We start from the raw sequence: 16,791 nt of genomic DNA, 5'->3' as shown, positions 1-16,791 counted from the left end.
TCAATAGGAATAATCCGCCCAGCCCGGCTTTTCCCTGATCTAGTCCACATGAGGCGCACAGGTGTAGTAGCTCTGCCTAGTCTGGTCTGCCCCCATCCCAGCCTATGCTCCCCTGAGGAAATAGCTGTCCAGCAAAGGAACCCGTCCTTATCCCCCTGCCGGCTCTGCCCACTTCCTTTCTTGTTCTCAGGCTGGTTGGGTGCTGCGGTCCCTTCCGGTACAGACAACCTCACCTCGGCCTTCCATATTGTGCACTAGTCTTTGTTGTGACCGAACCTGGCTCGACCCACACTGGTGCCTGGATTTGCCAGTGGATGATGTGGATAGATTCAGCCTGGTCTTGTCCCCACGTCTGCCAATTGTATGCCAGTGGGTAGCTTTCCATGGCCTTTTCTGGGCTGTTTCCTATCATGTTTCTTGCGCTTACCTGCCGGGTCTGTATCCTGCCAGAGGAGTTGCCCAGGCTCCTCCATCAGAACCTCTCCCAATGCCAGGTTTCACGCTTACCAGTGGGTCCATGAGCCAACCCTACTCAGTCCACCTCCTGTCATAGCAGGAACTGTGGCTTTTCCTGACTGGCCTTCCACCCAATCTGGTTCTTGCTGTTGGATGTTCCAGCCCAGCCATGGTTTGTCCATACCCACGTATGGCTCACACATGGCTCAGTAGGGGTTTGAGACCTTGCCTAGTCCATCGCATATCTGCCCTGGTCCTCCAGGACACCAGGGGGTGTTGGGGTCTGGCCTGGTTCGGTGCATCCAATCCCAGTCCACACTTGTGCCAAGGGAGACTACAACTGTTTCCAGATCAGAACGCAGACCCCCTTCCAGGCCATGGGCCTCTTGGTGGGAACCTCAGCCCAGCTAGGGTTGTCCCCTTTGCTCCCCAACCGGGTCTGTTCCCAGCCATAGATCACTTGCCTGCCAGTGGATGCTCTGACTCTAAGCTCCTTGTATTCTTCTCACGTCTCCTAATTGCTAATTTATGTATTCTTCTAAAATATAAAAAGTGATGATGATTTATTAATGCTGAGATTAAGAAAGTGATCATTTCAATCTTATATTTTTCAATATTTCTCAAAGTTTGAAGATAAGTACAGGGACAATATGTCTCCATTATGTTAGAATGAGCCCAGTATCATGTTGATTTTCTGACAAGGGATGCTATGATTGACTTGACTGCTAGTATGCAGAGAACAAGAAGACAAATCTGAGAATGAGTGGTGATCTTTAAGCCCAGATTGCCCTCATATGGCCTGGTGACCCTCAGACTCACCTCTTCATCAGATTAATTTGTATCAGACCTGTATACTGTCCTCTTTCCTTTTCTGGTGTCATAACTGGAATTGTTGCCATCAATGATGTGATGTTTCTGTGTGTTATGCTGTTGTGTATTTCTTCAATTCCCTTATATTTTTCTTTTTCAAGATTTATTTATTTATTGGAAAGTCAAATATACAGAGAGGAGGAGAAACAGAGAGAAAGATCTTCTGTCCAATGATTCACTCCCCAAGTGACCACAACGGCCGGTGCTATGCCGATCTGAAGTCAGGATCCAGGAATTTCTTCCAGGTATCCCACACAGGTGCAGGGTCCCAAGCTTTGGCCAGTCCTCGACTGCTTTCCCAGGCCACAAGCAGGAAGCTGGATAGGAAGTGGAGCAACCGGGATTAGAACCGGTGCCCATATGGGATCCCAGCGTGTTCAAGATGAGGACTTTAGCTGCTAGGCCATGCCACCAGGCCCCTTCAACTCCTTTCAATAAGGATTGGATATAGCATCATTTCATAATCTCTTTATCATTAACTGAGACATGCTTGTAAAACTGGGTTAAATACTGATGAATTGCTGCTTGATGCCACAAAAATCACTTTACAAAGGAAGAGAACGATTCTGAAATGTGTAGTCCCAGAATATGCAGATGTTATGGGAAATGTTTTCTCTAGCTTTTAGATTTTTCTTGTGAGCTTAGAAAAAGAAATTCCACAGTGATATGCTGTGGAGCTGCCATTGTATGTCTGAAAGCTCTCTGGAGATAAACGTGAACGTTTTGTCAGTAGCTAATGAACTTCTAACCCAACAAGAGTTATTTAATAATAGAAGCTATTATTGCTACAGCATAAATGACATTTATTAGTAAATTAATTTGTTTTATTTTTTTATTTTTTACAGATTACAAAGGACATCTATTCAGATTCAATTCAGCCATGTGTGTACAAAAAAAATCTATCACTGAGTCAAGGACTAAAACAATCAGGTTTGTGTCCTCTCCCTGCCTCTTTTCAGGCACAGGAACCCCTTTTACCAGATGCTGGTTTTGGGGGAGGTTAGCCGATGGCGGGGCGAGGCTAGGTACTTCTTGGTTGCCTCCATCTTGGCTGTTGCCAAGTTGGCCTCCTTTGGGCATCAGGAAGGCGGCTTGCTCCTTCTGGAAAGCCTCTAGCTGCTTGGAAAAAGAGTTGCTTCACAGTCCGGCAGCCCAGGGAACACGCAGAGCCAATGATGAACCTGATCGCAGAGGACAGGGTGGGTCCAGCAGGGCCAAGGAGTTGTCCTTGGCTTTAACCAGTGTGATCTCATACATTTGCTTCAGTGTCGCCAGGGCTGCCACCTCCTGTCCTGTCTACTGGGTCCTGTTGTTAATCCCAGCCATGTCCTTGAGGGAGTAGGAGGCAGTGGATTTGTCCCATCTTGATTTCAAATGACTTGCCAGGCTTCACAAAGATCTTGGTGGGCAGCAGAATGCCTTCTTTAATATCCTTGGTCTTCTGGTTGAACTCCTTGCGTATCTGGTTGATGGAAATGTGTCACTACAGACCCAAGATAGGGTCCAAGGGTTGGCCTGGACATGCCCTGGCCTGCTCGCTTCATGGTCAAGATCACACCTCTAGTCTTGGGCTTTCTGAGGGCTCCAAGACCTGGCTTAACTTTGCCATGATACTGGGGATAGCTTCCAGCTTAAGTTCACCTATACCAGAGCATTGTGCTCTGGGTTCGGCCAAGGTGGGCCAGAGGTCAAGGGTCCTAGGAAATTGAAGTTTTCAAATTAATTTTGTCTACTTGAAAAGCATAGGAGAGCAGAAAAAGTGCAAGTGAGAAAGGTGTGGGGAGGGAAGAGAGAGGGAGGGATCAAAAGGATGGTTCACACCTCAGATGTCTGCAAGAACAGCTGGATTCCTAAGAAATGAACCAATACTTGAAAGTTCAGAAAATACAGAGAAGTGTGTTTCAGAGTACTGGTTTCTGTAGACAAGTTTGCATACTGTGATACTGCAGATGGAACTGAATAATAAAAGCTCTGACTCCAGGGCCATCCTTTGGCTCTGAACTTCCCAAGCTATTAGTGGAGAGAAATAAAGTTTACATAAAGAAAAATCCATCTGCTGCAAACTGGTACTTTTATAAAGCATGCCAAAGTGAATTACAAGGAAAGTAAAATACAAACACAACTGCTTGAGCTTTTAAAAATTAGAAACAGTAGGTGTAATGACTTTATAATCATGTGTATATCACGTAAACAACAAGAACATGGAAAAATAGAAAAGCTTTCCAAATCTGAGCATATTGATGGGCAATTAACAAAAATTATACATTATTAAAAATGTAACTACTATTACATATAGATATTTGCCCTTCCAAAGTGGTAACCAAGCAGAAAATTACCAAGGGACTAGTTATATCCTATGTCAAAAGTATGTATTCATGCTTGAACAAAAATAAATGTCACTGTGTCAAGTTCCACCATTTAAATGATTCTACTTCTTGCTTTTTATTTTGTTTCTTTTGCAATGGATGTACAATAATGCCACTTTTAAATGACAGTGTACATTCAAATTATTACTTTTTAAAAGCTATAACTCATGGTAGAAAAATCAATCTCATAGAGGTATGTTCAAAGGAACAAGAAGAGTTTAGAATAATTTCGTATAGACACAGGATATTATTTTAAAACTTGACCTAAAAACTAATGATACTCTGTTTTCAAAATACCTATTTGGTCAATTCCAAAAATGAAATCCTGGAAAGGTATAGGAAGTTAATACTATTCTTTTGAAAAAAAAAAAAACCCAATGTCCAGAAAGAATACTTTTTAATCTCTTGTGTTTTAATTGACTCAGTATGAAATTCACAAAGTGATCATTTTTTTTGGTGATGTTCATTATTGTTTCATTTCTGTATATCATCGTTGTTTCCATGTTGTTAAATGAGCCTATATGTTACTTTTATCTTTAAGCTTTTCCTAAGCTAATATTTTGCTCCTTGGTTCCTACCTGTCTTTATAAAATATGTTGGATTCCTCCTTTGCATAAAATAATTGTAATCACTAAATTATTGGGGATATCATACAAATAAGTACATTTAGACAGTCAGACCTTTGAAAAGTTGAGATCATTCTGGTGTGTTATCTTGAAAAATTACAAATGGTTCTTTCCATATCTCAAAGATTTCAATGGAATTTTCCCATTTAATAATAAGTTATGAAGAATGCTTACATCTTTTTAATCTCTTTTACTTTTGGGGGAGACGCTGTTTGCAATCCAATTTTCAGCATACTGCATATTGTAAGAGCGTCTTAGAGAGTTTGATGTGAAGGTTACACCATTTTAAATGCAAATTTGAAAATATTCAAAATGGTCTTTACCCTATGCAAGGAAGATAGAAGTTAGTAAATGCATTGAATCAATTTTCCATATTTATATTTTCATGAATTGAAAAGAAGGAAAGGATGAGAGACTGAGAATTTGAGAGGCATGCATTCCAACTTTGGTCATCTTTGCATCACAGTCTATCCTGCAGTTGGAGTTCCTGGGAATCTGGTCTTGTAGGAAGGAGAAGAGTAAGGACTAAGTCATTCAGCATGAAGCGCTCAGAGAAGAAGCCAGAGTTCAACAAATTGTATCAGAATAGAGAGGCAAGATGCTTAGGGCTCCTAGAGTGTGTATGAAATCACTTATTAAAATAATATAATTCCATAGCTCTGGGATTTCCCTTGCCCCTTTTCCAAATACCCCCATCCACCAATTCCCCCCATGTTATTGTAATGATATAGTCCTTCATATGCAGTCATAATTCCATTATTCTGCTATTTAAGAGTATCATGACATTGTGGATATAGACAATAGCAGAGAGTCCAGCATCCTAATTTCAGGATATCTGTAAGTTTCATTGAGAGGTCATCTTTGATTGGAAGTAGAAATGCATGCTGCATTGTATCCTCACATTTGTATGTGATAGTCTGCTCTACATAATTACTATACATCCCTGTAAATGAAAAACCATAAAATAAAATCAAGAACAAGGACAAAGTTAGAATATTTACAACACCAGAAAGTTAGGAAACAAGCTACTGAATGACCGGTGTGTTCTCAAGAAACGAAAACGAAACTAAAAAACTTTCTAATGCATAGGAAACACTCTCCAAGCTATGGGAATAGGGAAAGACTTTGTAGAAAAGGCACCAAATGTACTGGTAGTCAAAGACAAAATAAACAAATGGGACTGCATCAAACGAAGAAGCTTCAGTTCAGCCAAGGAAATGATCAACAGAGTGAAGAAGTAACCAACAGAATGGGAAGAAAATTTTTGTATGCTGTACAAGTGATATGGGAATACCCAGGATTTACAAAGAACTTCAGAAACACAGTGCCAGCCAAACAACAACCCTGTGAAGCAACGGGCAAAGGAAATGAACAGACTGTTTTTAAAAGTTCAAATAAAAATGGCTCATGCACATTTGGAAAAGTGCTGAGTTTCCTAAGCTGTCAGGGAGATACAAATGAAAACCATATTGAAGTTTCACCTAAGTCCAATGAGATTTGCCTCCATTCAGACGTGTACTAACAATACCTGTGGGCATGGATGTGGGAAGAAAGGTACCCTTATTCACTGTTGGTGGGAGTATAGGCTAGGACAACCACCATAGAAGACAGTATTGAGACCTAAGAGAACTGGAAAGAAACCTTCTGTGCGACCAGCTTTTCTACTGCTGTGATATATCCAAAGGAAATGAGATCTGCATATGAGAAAGGGATTTCTCATTTTATATTACAGTAGTACCGTAGTACAATCTACAAGAGCAAAGACAAGGAAACAACCCTAACCCTGTCAAAAGTAGTGGATAAAGAAACTATGTTACATGTACTGAATAGAATACTACTCAGCCATTAAAAGACTGAAATTCTAGCACTTGCATACAAATGGTCCCAACTAGAGACCAATATGCTCAGTGAATAATTCAGTCTCAAAAGGACAGACATCATATTTTCTCTCTGATATAAGACAATCTTTTTTTTTTAAAAGATTTATTTTATCTTTTATTGGAAAGGCAGATATACAGAGAGGAGAGACAGGAGGAAGATCTTCCATCCGATGATTCACTCCCCAAGTGAGCTCAATGGCCTATGCTATGCCAATCCGAAGCCAGGAGCCTCTTCCGGGTCTCGCATGCGGATACAGGGTCCCAAAGCTTTGGGCCGTCCTCGACTGCTTTCCCAGACCACAAGCGGGGAGCTGGATGGGAAGCGGGGCTGCCGGGATTAGAACCGGCACACATATGGGATCCCGGGCATTCAAGCTGAGGACCTTAACCACTGCGCCACTGTGCCACTGCGCCGGGCCCAATATAAGACAATCTTCATGCAAGATATAAGGTGGCTAGCCATTTCAATATTGTTGTTGTTCTAAATCATGGGTTTTGATATTTTTATTTTCATCTCTTCAAAAACAGTTTCATTTATTCGATTCTTCCCTGTCTCCCAGGCCATACAGCAGCATCATTTTATCCATAAAAAAATAAAAAAAAATTTAAACCTCCAACACTGATGTGTAAAGGGTAGTTTATTTAATATCAAATTAGAAGTGGTGAAGAAAAATCCATGTTCGATTTTTAAGACACTAGATTTATGTAAGTCTCCCCAAATTCTCACAACAAGTCTTCTCACAACAATCCTATGGAAGATCATAATCACCACTTTATAGAGAAACTGACTCTCAATGTGGTGAGCAATGCAGTTAAAGTCACAGTGTTCAGAGGGAATCAAGATGATGGAATAGTGTAACGTCACATTCAAACGGATGGAGAAACATTTAATCAGGATGAAGCCGAGAGGACACATTTCAGGAAATAGGAGAGGACAGAACAACAGCAGAGAGGTACCTGGAGACTGACAGACACAGGAAAGCAGCTGACACAGGAGTGTGGTGTTGCAGTGACTGATACTCCAGTGGCATTTAGGTAACAGGGATCTGAACTCCACCAGCAGGTTGAACACCACCAGTACATGGTGGGAAGGCACTTTCACTGGGAGCTTGGGAGGTGAACCCAGGTATAGAACTGTCTGTCCTGCTGGTCCATTTGATTTGACCAGAGGCAGAGACATTGCAGCAGATCCCAGACAAGCAGTTACAAGAACAGGATGGATTTCACAGCCCTGCCAGCCCTCTAGAGCCGAATTGGCTGCCATTTTGCTGAAGGAGGCCAAAGCAAGGGAAAGAACTAGGCATACGCCAATCTGGGAGTGAACACTTCTGACTCAGTGAACTGCAGCAACCTGGCATTCTACAGGTTCCATCCAAGACTGGTCTAGGTAGCCCTCAGACCTGACAGCCAAGCGATCAAGAACTCTAGCAGTGGTACATCAGGTGCTAATTGTATACTGTTCCAAACGCTTTAGGATATGCCAGTACGTATGTCAGACTAGTCCTGTCTATCCCACATTCCCTTCTAAGCAGGAGAAAGATTGTACAGACAATGTTGCAGCCTCAGCATGGAATCACACGAGGTAGAGATTAGTGAGCCAGGATTTAGGGCTACAGACCTTGAACTTGGCTGGAGGGAGTGGCATAATTGGCTGCAAGCAAAGAGTTGTGTACCAACTGCAATAATTAAAATCAAACTGTAGACTTGTGGTCGACACACCTTAGAAACCTGCCACAAGGAAAAGAATCTGCTAACCAGAAGTACAATGACCAAGAGCAAAAGAAGAGACAGAGGCACAGTGAATATTACTGAAGACTCCGCTGCAAAAGAGCAAAACCCTTTGTCAAACTCACAGTTCACTGAGGAAGACATCAAGAATATGGGGGACACAGAATTCAGAAAACTCATTTCAAAGCTTCTGATCACCAATGAGAAGCACATCCAAGAGTTCAAAGAATTTAAGGAATATTTTACACAAGCAACAGCAGCAAAAAAACAAACCAAGACTTATCTTTCAGAAATAAAGAACACAGTAGAGCAAATTAAAAGTACAGTGGAGAGTCTCCAAAATTGAATGAAGCAAGCAGAAGAAAGAATCTCAGAATTGGACAGTGTTTCCTGTCATCAGGGGGAAGCAAACAAAAAGCTGGGAGCAGAGCTGGATCAGGCAAAAAATAGTATTCAAGAATTGAAAGACACTATTTAGAGGCCTAACATAAGAGTTATGGGAGTCCCAGAAGGTGCAGAAAGAGAAACTGGTTTTATGAATATATTCAATGAAATAATAAAGGAAAATTTCTCTAATCTAGAAAAAGAATTGGGAAACATGATCCAAGAGAGGCACAGAACACCCAACAGGCCTAATCAAAAGCCCTCTTCACTAAGACACATGATCATCAGACTCTCTTCAATTGAACATAAGGAAAAGACCCTGAAATGTGCACATGAAAAAAAAAACCAATTGACATATGAAGGAATGCCAATTAAACTCACACGAGATCTCTCACAGGGAACTCTACAGGCAAGAAGAGAATGGAGTGACATATTCCAGATTCTAAAAGAAAAAAAAAATATTGGGCTAGGATAACATATCCAGCAAAACTTTCTATTGTCTTTGAAATGAATTAAAATTCTTCCACAATAAAAAAAAGTTAAAGCAATTTGCCTCTTCCAAACCTGCCCTACAAATGATAGTTCAAGATGTTCTCTTGACAAAGAGGAATAGCATCCAACAAAACCAAAGGCAAATGGGAAGAACATCCCAATAAAATGACAACAGAAGACTAAACCAATGAACAACCCATTCCTCAAATGACAGGACCAAAGTGCCACCCATACCTATTAACCCTGAAAGTAAATGGCTTAAGCGCAATCAAACATCATAGATTAGTACACTAAAGAACAAAATCCATCTATTTGTTGTCTAGAAGGGACGCATTTCACCATCAAAAATCAGCGGAAACTGTATTGTATGGGTTTTGATGTTTTCTGTTAGTTTCACTTCTTCAAAACACTTTTTCTGATTAAATTCTTCAGTGACTCATAGATCATAGAGTAGCATCATTTTCTGCAAGAAGGTTCTTGATCTTCATTTCTTCAGCTACACGTTAGACGTTTAGTAGCATGTTATTTAACTTCATGGAGTTGCTAATTTCTTTTTTCTTCCTGATTCTGATTTTATTTTGTGGCTTTTCATTTAAGGAGATATATAGTAGCTGTGTAATGGAGACTGTTATATCTATATCTAGTAACATGTTATTTAGCTTTGTAGTATTGTAAATTTCTACTGTTGTTTCTAATGTTGATTTTGTATTATGACTTTTCATTTGAGGGGATGTAGAATAGCTGTGAAATGGAGACTAACATATCCAGATGTGAGGATACAATGTAGTATGCACTTCTACTTCCAGACAAAGATGGACTTACAATGAAACTGTTTACTGTATCTTGACAATAGGGTGCTGCACTCTCTGTCATTGTCCATGTCCGCAATGATGGACATATGATAGTGCATGAAGAACTATACTTTAAAAACAATATAGAGGAACTAGGTGGGGGGTGTATTGTGGCTGGGATAAGGGAAATACCAGGAGCCTATGGAAATGTATCATAAAATAATAATCATAATAATTAAAATATTAAAAAGAAAAACATATTGTACATCAAGCTGACAGTAAATGAATTTTTGGTGTGAAATTCGAAAAAACCTTTCAAAGTTAAACAAATAAATAAAGTCACAGTCAATCTACTACTTTGAGGTTAATAGACTCTGATTGCAGATGGCATTATGAGGCTGTGACAGAATAAAGTAGCTTTTAAATTTCACCAATAGGGAGTGAGGGCTTGCTCTCTGTCAGAAAGTGTACTCACCTCTGATAAGGGACAGGGCTGCTTATTGTCCTCCTGGGATCAGAATGCTCTGAGTGTTCCTCTCACATTGTTTTACTCCAAACAAGCCAGGTAGTCTGTGATGAGAGCCTCCCATCAGAGTCATCAAGTTCATGGGTGGACCGAAGATAGAGTTTAAGTTTAGGGCCTAAAAGTAGTGGTTATGCATGTGTTAGATAGTATTATTCCTGTGAGGAGAAGAGATATCTCTGACATGTTAATATCTATACTTTGCTACCAGTGAGAATTCATTTCTAATATGCTATATACTTAATCATTCATTTCATAAACATTTATTAATTATTGTAAGAAGAAAGGGGCCTGATGCTGATCAGTACCATTAGCTGCCTCTGGGGAATGAATTTTATGATCAGAATGGCCGTTAACCCTCATTGCTGCTAAGGGCTCAGGTCCTGACTCTGCTTCTGATCCAGCCTCTTGTTGATGTGTCTTAGGAGGCAGAAGTCATGGTTCCAACACATCTGTCCCTGTCACTATGTGGAAGATCCAGATTTGGGTCACCATTCCTGGCCCAGCCCCATCTGTAATGGGCATCTGGGAGAAAACCAGGGAAGGGAGATAATTCTCCCTCTCTGTGTGTGTCTCCATTTCAAATACAGTCTCTTGTTGTTGATGATTAAATAAGTTCTTAAGAAGAATCAGTGGAGTTTGAGGGGCCAGGATGGAGGTGTAGCCAGGTAATGCTATGCCTGTTGCACGGCATCCCTTGTGGGTCCCGGTTTGTGTCCTGGCTGCTTCACTTCTGATCCAGTTTGCATGCTTATGGCCTGGGAAAGCAGTGGAGGAAGGTTCAAGTCCTTGGGTCCCTGTACTCACATGGAAGATCTGAAAGAAGCTCTCGTTGCCTGGCTTTGGAGAGGCTCAGGTCTGGCCTCTGTGGCCATTTGAGGAATGAACCAGTGCATGGAAGATTTCTCCCTCTCTGTTCTTCTGCCCTCTTGTAAATCTGCCTTTCAAATAATTAAAAATAATCATAAAATTAGGTTTGAAAAGAGAAAGGGAAGGCATGATCTGTGGAAAGCCGAGTCTGTGTTATGAATACACACAATGGAAGCTACTACAGACACCCTGTGTGTTGAGATTCCACTTCTCTGGCTTCCTGAAAGTGAGTTTGGGAAACTAAGTTCACCTGTCTGTCTGCACTTCAGTAAACTCACTTTTGAAACTGTTTGCGGTAGTATCTATGTCAAATGATTGTTGTAAAGAGAAAATGAGGTATGGAGAAAAAGCATTTAGTGTTCCATATCTAAGAAAGATGCAAAAACTGAGTGTTGTTGGAAACATGGAGGAAGAATCATTAAGAGTTTATTTGAATTGGCTCTAGGGAGCGAAGACGTGAAGGATCCGCTAATAGGATGTGATGTGATGGCCATGTGGTGTCAGAACACTGCTAAGGATGTGTAATGGTTTTGGGTGGACTGCATCTTACACAGCAGGCTTTCTTGCCTCTTTGTGTTTTAGGAGCAGGAATTAGAAAGATATCAAGAAGAGCATTAGGTATAAGTTGTGATTTTAACTGCCCTTTCCTCTCAAAAGTTTGAACCAAGGTAGTAAAACATGAAGTGCTTAGAACTGATCTCTAAAATAATTGACAAACTCACATACCTTTTTTATATTGTGCCACGTGCTGTCTTGACATTTCCATGTCTGTGGAGTGATTACCAAAGCTAGTTCGCACATCGATTACCTCACATGCTTTCATTTAATGGAAAGTAAAGTGTGCTTAGTGCTTACTTTTGTTCTGATTTGAATACATGCAGATGATATGTGACCATGCTGGAGATTATTTCAGTATATTGTATAGAATGTGCCAGCCTGGGAGGTCCCAGACATGGTCATACAGAGTTAGATCCCACATGCTCTGGGCCCAGTCTCCAACACCACTGGCATGTGGTGAGCTGGGTCTGGGCAGCCAGGGCACCATTTGGTGCCAGGCTCCAACTGCTGGCCATCAAGCAGAAAGCTCAGAGGTCTTGGGGTTGTGGAATTGCTACTTAGATATGTTCATTTTGAGACCCCTCTGCGAATCAATTCTGAAGGACACCTAACAACACAGTAATTTTTGCTTGAATGTAAGTGAGGGTACTGAGACCTGGTGGTTTGGAGAAGAGAGATCCGACTACCTGTTTGAGTCAGTCAGATATACTAGCTTACTTATGTGTCCTGTGTAGAACTTGTTATCACCGAACAATGCTGACTACCACATACCAGTCCATGTGAAAGCTAAGGCTGGGGTTTGGCATGCAGGGTTAGATCCTAGTACCTGACAGAAAGTGGGATAGGAGACAGAGCGCATCATGCAAGGCCAGGACATAACCAGCACACGAGAGAACCATTTCCAGGGGTAGATTCTGAGGGGTGTGTGGGCCAAACCCTGTGGAAATACTAGTCCCACTGGTTAGCTTAAGCATTGGTGTGGTGAAGGGCTGAGCTAGGTGTGAACACGCGACCTGCCTTCACTCATAGGTAAAGGAATCAACAACAGTCTGGGTTGGTCAAGGCAGCAGAACCCAAATGTGCATCCTAAAACAGGGTGTGGGGTGTGGCGTGGGAATGATTGCAACGTTCACCAGCTCATACAAGGCCAATATGGAAGGCCAGACTATGCTGCTGCGCAATGGCCTAACCCCATTGGCATGTATGAGAAGTGGGTCTGGGAGTGGGTCAAGTGGGGGAATTTGGGAAACTCCCCTAGTGGGTTACAACTCTCACTGATGATCACATGGTCCAGAACTGGAAGTAGGCCAATCTGGGAAAAGTAACTCAATGGCTCTCTAATGTGTGGGTTGGTTACGGAAGGGAGTGGACCAGGAAGGGTGAATAAACCTTAACTCCCAAGGAAGAAGAGAATCAGGATGGAGCACAGATCATGCCGAGCTAGGCTCTTACACTGACTACTCTGCATGAGCCATGGATGCTAGGCCACCTATTTAAGGCAAAGGCTAAGACAGGTTGTGGGGCTATTCAAAGTTGGGTCAGAGCAACCACTGGCATGTGCGCGATCTATGGCTGGGGACAGGCCCAATTGGGAATCTAAGAGGACACCGTTGCTGGGTTGGTGTTCCCACTGGTGTTCAGGGGGTTGGAGTGAGAGCTGGGAGCTGGGTTCTGGTCTGGATATGGCTGCAGTCTCCCTAGGCACAAGTGTGGACAGGGAATGGACGCACCAAGCTGGTCTAGTCTCCATCACCATCTGGTGCTCTGGAGGACCAGGGTAGATGTAAGGTAGACTAGGCTAGGTCTCTGCCCTTGCTGAGTCATGTGCAAGCTGAGTCTAGGTATGGATGAGCCTTGAGTGGGCTGAAACATCCAACAGTAAGAACCAGAATGGGTTGAAGACCAGTTAGGGAAGGTCACTGTTGCTGCCAGGACAGGAGGTGGACTAAGTAGGGCTGGCCCATGAACTCACCGTTATGTGCAAGATGTGGCATTGGGAGATGTTCTGATGGAGGAGCTTGGGCAACTCCTACGTCAGGATGCGGTTTCCTGTGGATCCCTGCAAGAACTACAACTAGGACATCCCAGACCAGTTGCTGGGTTGGTGTTCCCACTGGTGTTCAGGGGGTTGGAGTGAGAGCTGGGAGCTGGGTTCTGGTCTGGATATGGCTGCAGTCTCCCTAGGCACAAGTGTGGACAGGGAATGGACGCACCAAGCTGGTCTAGTCTCCATCACCATCTGGTGCTCTGGAGGACCAGGGTAGATGTAAGGTAGACTAGGCTAGGTCTCTGCCCTTGCTGAGTCATGTGCAAGCTGAGTCTAGGTATGGATGAGCCTTGAGTGGGCTGAAACATCCAACAGTAAGAACCAGAATGGGTTGAAGACCAGTTAGGGAAGGTCACTGTTGCTGCCAGGACAGGAGGTGGACTAAGTAGGGCTGGCCCATGAACTCACCGTTATATGCAAGATCTGGCATTGGAAGAGGTTCTGATGGAGGAGCTCGAACAACTCCTCTCTCAGGATGCAGTCCCCGCAGTACATGGTCCCTTCTAGAACCACAATAAGGACATCCCAGACCAGGTCAGGATACATACCCACTGTCATACATAAGGCATAGTTTTGGGGGTAGACCAGATTGATCCAGTTCACATCAGGTGCTGGTGAATCTCAGCACCAGAACAGTGTGGGTCAGGACACGTTTGGTTGCAACACATACCAGTACACATTACAGCTAGGACAAGGTGCCTGTTGGGCTGGACTAGTCTGTAACCTCCATTAGCATTAGCTGGAATTAGCAGTGGGCCATACCAGACCAAGCTACATCACCTACTGGCAAAACCTGAAGTGACCATGCCAGACTGGGCCGCAGTGCCCAACCAGCACATGTAATGACCGGCGCCCAGTGACAAAGCCAGCAGAGCGAAAGGGGAGGGTTCCCCTCCTAAATTGCTACTCCTACTGGAAAGTGTGAGTTGGATCAGAGGCAGACCAGACCAGGCAGGGATGCAACACCTGTGGGCTTCATGTGATCCTGATCAGGGAAAAGCCAGGCTGGGCTGACTGTTCCTGCTGGTGCAAGAATAAATCAGAGTGGATGAGGGTTGATTGGACCTTGCCACTGCATCAGTTGGCAGAGCCTTGCACTGGGGCTAAGTCTGTCACGTTAAGCTGTAGAATCACCTGGAGAGTGCATTTTGGGAGTGGCAATGTGCCCAATGGAGAAAGAGTGGGCACCTTCCTCTTGGGTTACCACTCCCATAGGAGAGCATGGAAACCAGGACTGGGGCAGCGGTTGCTAGACAGAATGGCATTCGCCAGCATGTGTGTGGGTTAGATATGGGGACTGGTTGGTTGAAATAGGCTTCAGTGCCCATTGACATGTGGGAGAGCTGAATGGGATGTGGGACAGACTGTACAAGTCTGTGTTACATACTGGCAAGCACGGGAACCAGGGCAGGGGTGGACCTGTGGAGGTTATTGTGGTTAGCTCCAATTAGGCAGCAGCTTGCACTGCTTTGTGTGAGGGTCAAGTGTGTGTTGGGCAAAAAAATTAGGCTTGACTGCAAAACCCACTGTCTCATGTGGAAGACAGGGCTCGAAACAGAAATGATGCAGCAATTGCAACCACCAGCATATGCATAAAATGATTGGGGTGACAGACTGTGCCAAACCCAGTGCTGGCAAGAATCAGGTCTGGGATTACTTCAGATAAAGTTTCTTTGGAGATCTCCCCAATCAAACTGGCAGACTCAGAACCCCAACCATGAAGAGAAGTGCACATTCCATGGTCTGATTGTGGAGTGCAGGTGTCAAAGCTGAGCCTCCTCAGAGGCTCAGATGGATCAAACGACAGCATTTCCAGGTGCACACAGAGAATTGAAAAAAAAAAAAAAGATTGGGTCACACAGTTACTAATAGAATACTGACTGAGCAGGCCCTGAAATGTTAAGGCAGGTAGAAAAGAAAAAAAAAAACCAACAAATCATTTTACCTTAATAGGCTTGCATCCTAATGAGACTCAGACCAGAGAATTGGTGGGAAGGATATCCAAACCATACTAACCGCTAATTGCTTGATGGGGAAAGGCTGGGACTTGCTGTTGAGTAGACCGTCTATAAGATGGAGAGGTAGGTCCATGGGTCCTCTGGGGCAAGGAGGCAGTCTTTGGTTTCATAGCAGGGCTGTGAGAATTTAGTTTTGGTTTATATAATGGGCATTGATGATGTCTTCCCTTTTACTTTTGAACATTTTTTTAGTCCTAGGTTTTACTTATTGTAAAGGATAACAGCCTTGGTCTTGCTTGGTGGTCACTATTTATACTGTCGCTAGTGGTTGAGAGAGGGAAATGGAGCTTGAACCTATTGCCATATTAGGGAACAGAGGAGACTTGGGAGCACAAGACCAGCCCCAATTAACATCAGTAGATGCACTTTCTGTTCACTTCCTCATGGTCCCATGATTTTGGGGGATCAAGTAAAGTAGCTACAGCATTATAGATCTAGCCTTTGGAGGGTCATGTTGTCTCTTCCTTGATCCAGTTCCAATTTTATAGCATCCTTTAGCTTTTGTATTATTAATTGATGTCTCTTTTTGTGGTTATGGACATGATATAATATAGGGGCATGATATAATATAGACATAATATTAAATTCTTACATTTTCCGATAGGCAAAGCAAATACAATTTTTTCCCCACATATTGGAAAGTAGAACATTTCAGAATGAGGCTTCATCAACTAGATGTGAAGGATACAGAGTTACACTAAGAAGTCACTGAGCCCTTGTCTTTCATCTAAGAATGAATATCAAAATTTAAACTACTGTTTTAAAATACTACTTTTAAAATGTATTTGCCATAGCTTTCATTAAGGATCACTCAATTGTCTAAGTATTTCATTGTGTCTACTACATCATTGTTGGCAGGATGTGCCATTGTATAACTCTAGAGATGAAAAGTGCTGCCACACAACCTGGGTATTGTAAGAGCTCAAGGTTCAGGAGGTCAAGCAAGGGCAGAGTGAATGTTATAGCGAGCTTGATGGCAGTTCCCATGCCTTAGGTTGGCAGAGGCCAAGTGGGCCAGTGTGAGGATGTGGAGGAGCTCAGAGATGGTCCTGGGTCTCTGGGTGCTGCTGACAGCAGCCACGTGACTCGTGTGCTGTTGAAGATGCAGAGGAAGCAGGAAAATCTCATGACATGGTGAGAGGCAAAATTAACAAAAGGAAAGAATTCATCCTCTAGGAGAAC

At 42.9% G+C, this 16,791-nt stretch overlaps 1 pseudogene; it reads right to left on the bottom strand.

Moving 5' to 3' along the window:
• Nucleotides 1-2,300: 2,300 nt before the first annotated feature.
• Nucleotides 2,301-14,086, bottom strand: LOC121172304 (annotated as a pseudogene).
• Nucleotides 14,087-16,791: the final 2,705 nt, after the last annotated feature.

This window comes from Ochotona curzoniae, unplaced genomic scaffold (genome assembly GCF_017591425.1).
Source record: "Ochotona curzoniae isolate NIBS_2020 unplaced genomic scaffold, NIBS_Ocur_1.0 scaffold_3171, whole genome shotgun sequence".
Classification (NCBI taxonomy): Eukaryota; Metazoa; Chordata; class Mammalia; order Lagomorpha; family Ochotonidae; genus Ochotona; species Ochotona curzoniae.
The sequence above is the reverse complement of the archived record's forward strand: the minus strand, read 5'-3'. Positions and strand labels throughout refer to the sequence as shown.